General features: G+C 48.3%; 1 protein-coding gene across 2 annotated transcripts in view; it reads right to left on the reverse strand.

The window, feature by feature from the left end:
- Positions 1-5,006, reverse strand: part of ERG (ETS transcription factor ERG) — a 141,654-nt gene extending 136,648 nt beyond the window's left edge. Inside the window, exons 1-2 of one of the 2 annotated variants that reach the window (XM_057383392.1) lie at positions 4,855-5,006; positions 3,331-3,640 (exon numbers count right to left, since the gene is read on the reverse strand). The gene's annotated coding sequence lies outside the window, so the exon portion shown is untranslated. The remainder of the gene's footprint in view (positions 1-3,330; positions 3,641-4,854) is intronic. The other variant, XM_057383390.1, reaches the window with a different exon arrangement.
- Positions 5,007-5,736: the final 730 nt, after the last annotated feature.

Below are 5,736 nucleotides of genomic sequence, written 5' to 3' on the forward strand. Positions count from 1 at the left end.
ACCCCCGCCCCCGGGCCCGCGTCCTCCCCCGGCCGCTCGGGGGGGCGGGAGGGGCCGGGCGGAGCTGGAGGTGAGCGGGACCCGCGGGGGGAGGACGCGGCGCTCGGCGGGGCCCGGCCCGGCCCGKCCCGACCCGATCCGGCGCGGGGAACTAGAGCGCGTTTGAAGGGGCGAGAACAAGCGCGCGGTTGTGGCGGGGACCCGACGGGAATCCCAGCCTGGCCCCTCAACCAGGTGGTGAGGACGGCAGCGGGATAAATAACGGGATGCTCGGGAATAAAAGGGGGGAGCGGGGGACGAAGGGGGCAGAGGAGGCTGGTCCGGCCGAAGCTGCAGCCCCATCTCCCRGGGGTGCAGGGGCACGGAGAGGGGAACCATCCCCGCCGTGGCATCGGCACTCACCTGGCACACGCTGCCCACGGGGAAACCGAGGGATCAGCGGGCGGTGCGCCCCGTCCTGTCCCTGTCCGTGTCCCTGTCCCGTCCCGTCCCTCCCGCCGGCGGACCCGGGGCTCCTTACCGAGGCTCCGCTTGTCCCCGCCGCCGCCTGGCCCCGACCTTCCCCGGGCACGCCTCGGCCCCCGCCGCCCCGCCGGGCATCGCCCGCCGCGCTCCAACAGCGGTCAGCGCCCGCCACCGGCGTCCGAAGCAGAATACCCAGTAGTCCCTTAATTCAAAATAATAATTTTTTTAAAAAAAAATTTAAAAATAATAATTAAAAGCGTCTCAGTTTTTAAAGCAGAACTGCATAATGTATTAATTGGTTGCTATTAGCATGCAGTTTTATTGAGCATAGCACACAGAAGTCTGATTGTAAGCGAGGAGTGTTTTCAATGAAAGTGGAGTTATTTTAGCTGCAGACATGTTTACATTTCTGTGGTTTAGTCTATAACTTTCTCTTTTTCTTGCTTCAGGATTCTGCTCCATGAAGCAAAGCCCTTAGCTCCCAGACATTCCAAAAAGTCTGCCAAAATAATAGGGGAAAAAAAAAAAGGGAGAAGGAATAAAAAAAAACACACACTGAGACCCCCAAGTCTGGGTCAGGCTCAGAGCTGGGTATGGGCAGAGCGAGTATACCCCCTCCTCACTCTCCCTCTCCAGTTAAAAAGCCTTCAGGGCTCCATTTCCTGTTTTTAAGGAAAAAATAAAGCGGGTCTAGGACTGATTTTAGACACTGCCTAGACCAGGGCTGGTGGGTGCCGAGGACCTTTAACTCTCTCGATGCCAAAGGGTACCCGATAATGCACATCCAGGCAACCACACATCTCCCTCCTTCCCTCCCTCCCTCCCTCAGAGCAGCTCCAGCAGAAGGATGGGAGTTCTACCCTTCTGTGTGGTTTTTCGGGTGACTGAGAACCCAATGGTCCCAAGAAACCCCGCAGTGCTCCAATGAGATAAAATACCCCAAAAGTGATACTCGAGTGCCCGAGTGCCCTCTGCCACTGCATCACCCACCTATGGAGATCTCCTGGTGAGCCCGTGGGGTCCCTTCTCAGAGTTGGGGACAGCGTTGTCACCCACCCCACCTTCCCCGCAGCCTCCCCTGCTGTGGATGGGCGGCATCACTCGTGTGGCTCTCAGYGAGTGGGCGTGAAAACAACCCGAGCTTCTGGACGTGAAATCCGCCGCTTAGGAAAATCAAAACGGAGCAGCTCAGCTAAAATTAGGAACACGCAGTAGTGAATGAAGCAAGAGAGTGGTGGACGCCTCCCCACAAAACTACCGCCTCAAGTTTTCCACTCCAAGACTCGGTAGGGTGTGATAGGAATAGAAACAGGAGCGATCAGAATAAAGCACCCCTGTAATGAAGGGTTGTGTCTCCAGGGAAGGGACAAGGAGAAGTGGCAGGGCAGAGGATGCTGCCGCACTGCCAGGAGCCCGGAAACGGCACACTGTCCCAGTCCTGCCCTCTGCCCTGGGAGGGAAAATTTTTGGATCTGCGAGCAGCAGTGCAAAGCCTCAGGTGAGGCAGGGCAGGAAAAATCACTGCGGTGTTTCTTGGCCCCCAACATTTGCCTCCCAACCTGATCCAAAGCATTTTTATGTGCGTGTCCCCTCCCCAGACTTCTTATTTTTACATGCCAGATGACTCCCGTATATTTGGACCTCTCGCTTTTGAAGAAGCCAGAAAGCATTATGATTTCCCAATGCTTAGAAAAAGAAAAGAAAACACCTTTCCCCCAAGATGTTTTATATTAATTTAAGTATCGGTTCCTGGTTCATGTCAGCCCCTTTCACAATGAAATGTCCTGCGTGGGCTGTCACACCTGCTAAATATAATCCTCTCGTTCTTTTGATATTCTGCAAAGGGCCTTTAAAGGTTCACATCCTCCAGTCTGGAGGTTTAATTGCTTCATCTCGAATTTTTAAGAAGCCTTATAAATTTCTGATTTTTGTGGATTTCAAAGGAGGAGGGGGAAGGGATGGGATGGGGATGCGAGGGCAATGCTGAGAGCACTGCACCGACACTGGAGGTCTTGTAAAAGCTCTGACCTTCCAGCCCGTACCACAGCTTCTGCTTTTTGGGCAGACAACTTGAGCTGGTTTTATGAGTTACCAATGAGTTAAATATGAAAATAGTAGCCTATTTCACTATGGTAAATGCTCACCAGGGAGGAAATCACAGATTCAGTTTTATAGAAGGTAATGGAGTGAGATTACCCGCACTAATGTACTTAACTCTTCAGAGAACATAAATCCAGCAGGAGACAGCCCCAAAACCAGTTGATCCCCGAAACAAACTGCAGCCAGCAGCAGTTTTATCCTTACGAGGTGCTGGTGGCACCAGGTTTGCCTGGTGGAGCTGTGGTTAGAATTGCAGGGTTTTAAACTGGCCAAGRAGAGTGTGGTGGTTACAGACTCCAGTAAGGGGGTTCTGGGGGGCAGAAAGTGTCTGGCAGGATGGGAATGGGAAGGCTGGGGGTGTCCTGCAACCCCAGTCTTTGTCTGCCACACACAGCAGCTCTCGTCGGGACCCAATGGCCACAATTCCTGTGAGAATGTGAGTAATTCTTGTTAACTGAGATTAAACAGCAGAGAGAGGGACCCTGAGGGTGCTGACAGCTTGGTGCTGCACCCAGAGGTAGCTGCAGTACCCATGGCAGCATCCCCAAAATCCTGTGTTTTCCTGCAGGAAATGTCCAGCTCTCAGTGAGCCCCATCTATGGCTGCATCCCCTGCATCACCTTCAGAGTGCAGGCACTGCCACGGGAGAGGGAGAGGCTGGCAGCCTCACCAGTGACCACCACAGAGGACAGCTGAGCTGATGGGCTGCTCCACCTTGTCATTTCATGCCCAAAAAAACCAATCTTGTCATCTTTTAAAYCCTACCTGTGTGACTAAAATATTCAGCCAGTGTTCCTGCAGAAAGGAAGGAGTGGGATCATGAGGTGGGAAAGGGATGAAGGGTCAGCCCAGGGAGGCTGGAGCATCCCTTGCTCTGCCACCTTCCTGCCACCAGCCCCAGCTCCCATGGCCCTGCAGCTCTTTGCTCACAGCCAGTTGCTCTGTCACCGCAGTTGTCCCCAAAGCTGGCCCTGGTGTCCTGTGCAGGGACAAGATCCACCATGAAGGTTCATTCCTGGAGCTTTCTTTCATGAGGAAGGAAATTTCAGAGCAGTTGGATCTTCGAGTGCTGCCTCTTGCTCAGGAGTGTCATGTGGAGAGAAAAAAAGTGATTACATCATTTTCCATCTCTTTAAATACATCTTTCAAAATACAAGTTTGAAACAAATGATAAAAATTAATGAATTGTCACATCTGGATCAAGAAAAACATCTCATAACMAGCTCTTTTCCTTTTTTTCCTTTTTCTTTCCTTCAGAGCAGTGGCCTATGAAAATATATTTATCATGTATCTGAGGCACAGCCTCAGATAACTTTTGAGTCTTAATGGGGGAACTAGGGACTGAACCACTTAAATGATGCAAAACTTGCTGTGGTTTTGTGCTGCTGCCGTGTTCACCACTAAACTATGTCCCCAAGTGCCACATCCACGTGTTTGATGCAGATTTCCATGACAGTGATTGCACCAATTGCCTGGACAGCCCACTCCAGTGCTTGACCACTCTTTCAGTGAAGGAATTTTTCCTAATATCAACCTAAGCCTCCTGTGGTGCAACTTGGGGCTGTTTCCTCTTGTCCTGCCACTTGTCACCTGGGAGAAAAGACCAGGCCCCAGCTGGCTACAACTTCCAGGTGGTTGTAGAGAGCAGTATGGTCCTCCCTGAGCCTCCTTTTYCCCAGGTTAAACAACCAATTCATTAAAAATACTGAAGAAAGAAGGATAATAATGAACACAGCATTAGTCATCAATGAAATGGGATATATGAATGATATTTATTTGTTTTGGTATGAAACAGCTTGAGTAGAGTGAAGATAATTTTATTTTTTTCCCCCACTGGCAAAATGCAATTGCAGCAYCTGATTTTCTCATTAGAAGCAGAAAGGATTAACATTTTACCTGTGAAAATACCATTTAGGATGAACAAGTCAGGCAACAAAAAGGGGACACCTTTATAAATATTGCCTCTCGCAGGTGTGGGTGACATTCACTAATAAAGGTTCCCTTATGTAAAAATGACATTTCATTCAGGAGAGATAGGCAGTAATATAGACACATCCTGTTGCCTGGATATGAGAAGGCAACTCTTTTTCGAGGAGCAGAAATTATGGCTTTTTACAGCACTCAGAGATTTCTTTTAGTCCCAGACTGGACACCAATATAATTTTGGTGATTTCTGAGAAGACTCTGATGTCCCTCCTGTGAGAGAACCACTTTTAATTAGGGAAGGGAAGATAATTTCTGTTTAAAAGCTGTAAAGTGGCAAAAGAAAGGATTTAATTTGGAATTTACCTGTGTAAGCATCAGGTCAGATAATGTGAAGGGGATATTGATCACCAGGATATTCAGCATTAGTGAGTAGCCAGAACTGCTGTGTCAGTTTAAAACAATTCACACTCTTTCCCAAGCAATGGGCTAAAAGGAAAGTGAGATAATTTGTTTGTTTTAGTTTTTAATTTTGGGCTTTTTTTCTGCTTACACTGATAGCTGAGTTCAAAAAACAAGATGTTGGCAGGGAAGGTCCAGGGAACACTTGAAACTCCCATGAATTTCAGCAGGGTTTTTATGAGGCTACAAGTAATGAGGGGAAAAAGAATTAAAAATGCCAAAGGTCTGATCTGAGTGATCGGAGAGCTGGGATGAGCTTGCCTGAATCTCTCCTAAATATCTTGAATCTCCAAAATAAGGTGAATCTGACTGTTTTTTTCCCTGTATTTTGGCGGGTAAGTCCCAAAAGAGACAAAGCTGAATACCAGTCCAAAGGCGAACTGGGGTAATAGTGAAATAAACTGTCAGTGCAAATTTCCATGACCAGAACTGAACTTCTCACTTATTCTCAGTTTGGGCTGGGAGGCAAAATTTGTGCTTTTTCCTATTTTAGCCAAAACATTTCACTTCCTCTCTCCAAAGGGGCATTTCTCGGTGTTAYTGCTGAGATTCAAGGGATAACTCACCCACTAAATCAATAAAGAAAGGTTGAGTGGAGCATCTTTGTAAGAACTGCAAAGTTCTCTAACCAAATGGCAAAAAAATAAAAATAAAAAAAGCTAAAGGTTGAAGTATTGAAAAAAAATAGTTAAGATAGGTGGCAAAATGTCATAATTTTTAAAATATTTACTGGTGGATAATTCAACCAGTATATAGAAATGAGCTGTGGTCCGAATGGGGTTTAAA

The sequence above is a fragment of the Malurus melanocephalus genome, unplaced genomic scaffold, assembly GCF_030028575.1.
Source record: "Malurus melanocephalus ecotype Western Australia unplaced genomic scaffold, MMel_1.1 scaffold_629, whole genome shotgun sequence".
NCBI lineage: Eukaryota > Metazoa > Chordata > Aves > Passeriformes > Maluridae > Malurus > Malurus melanocephalus.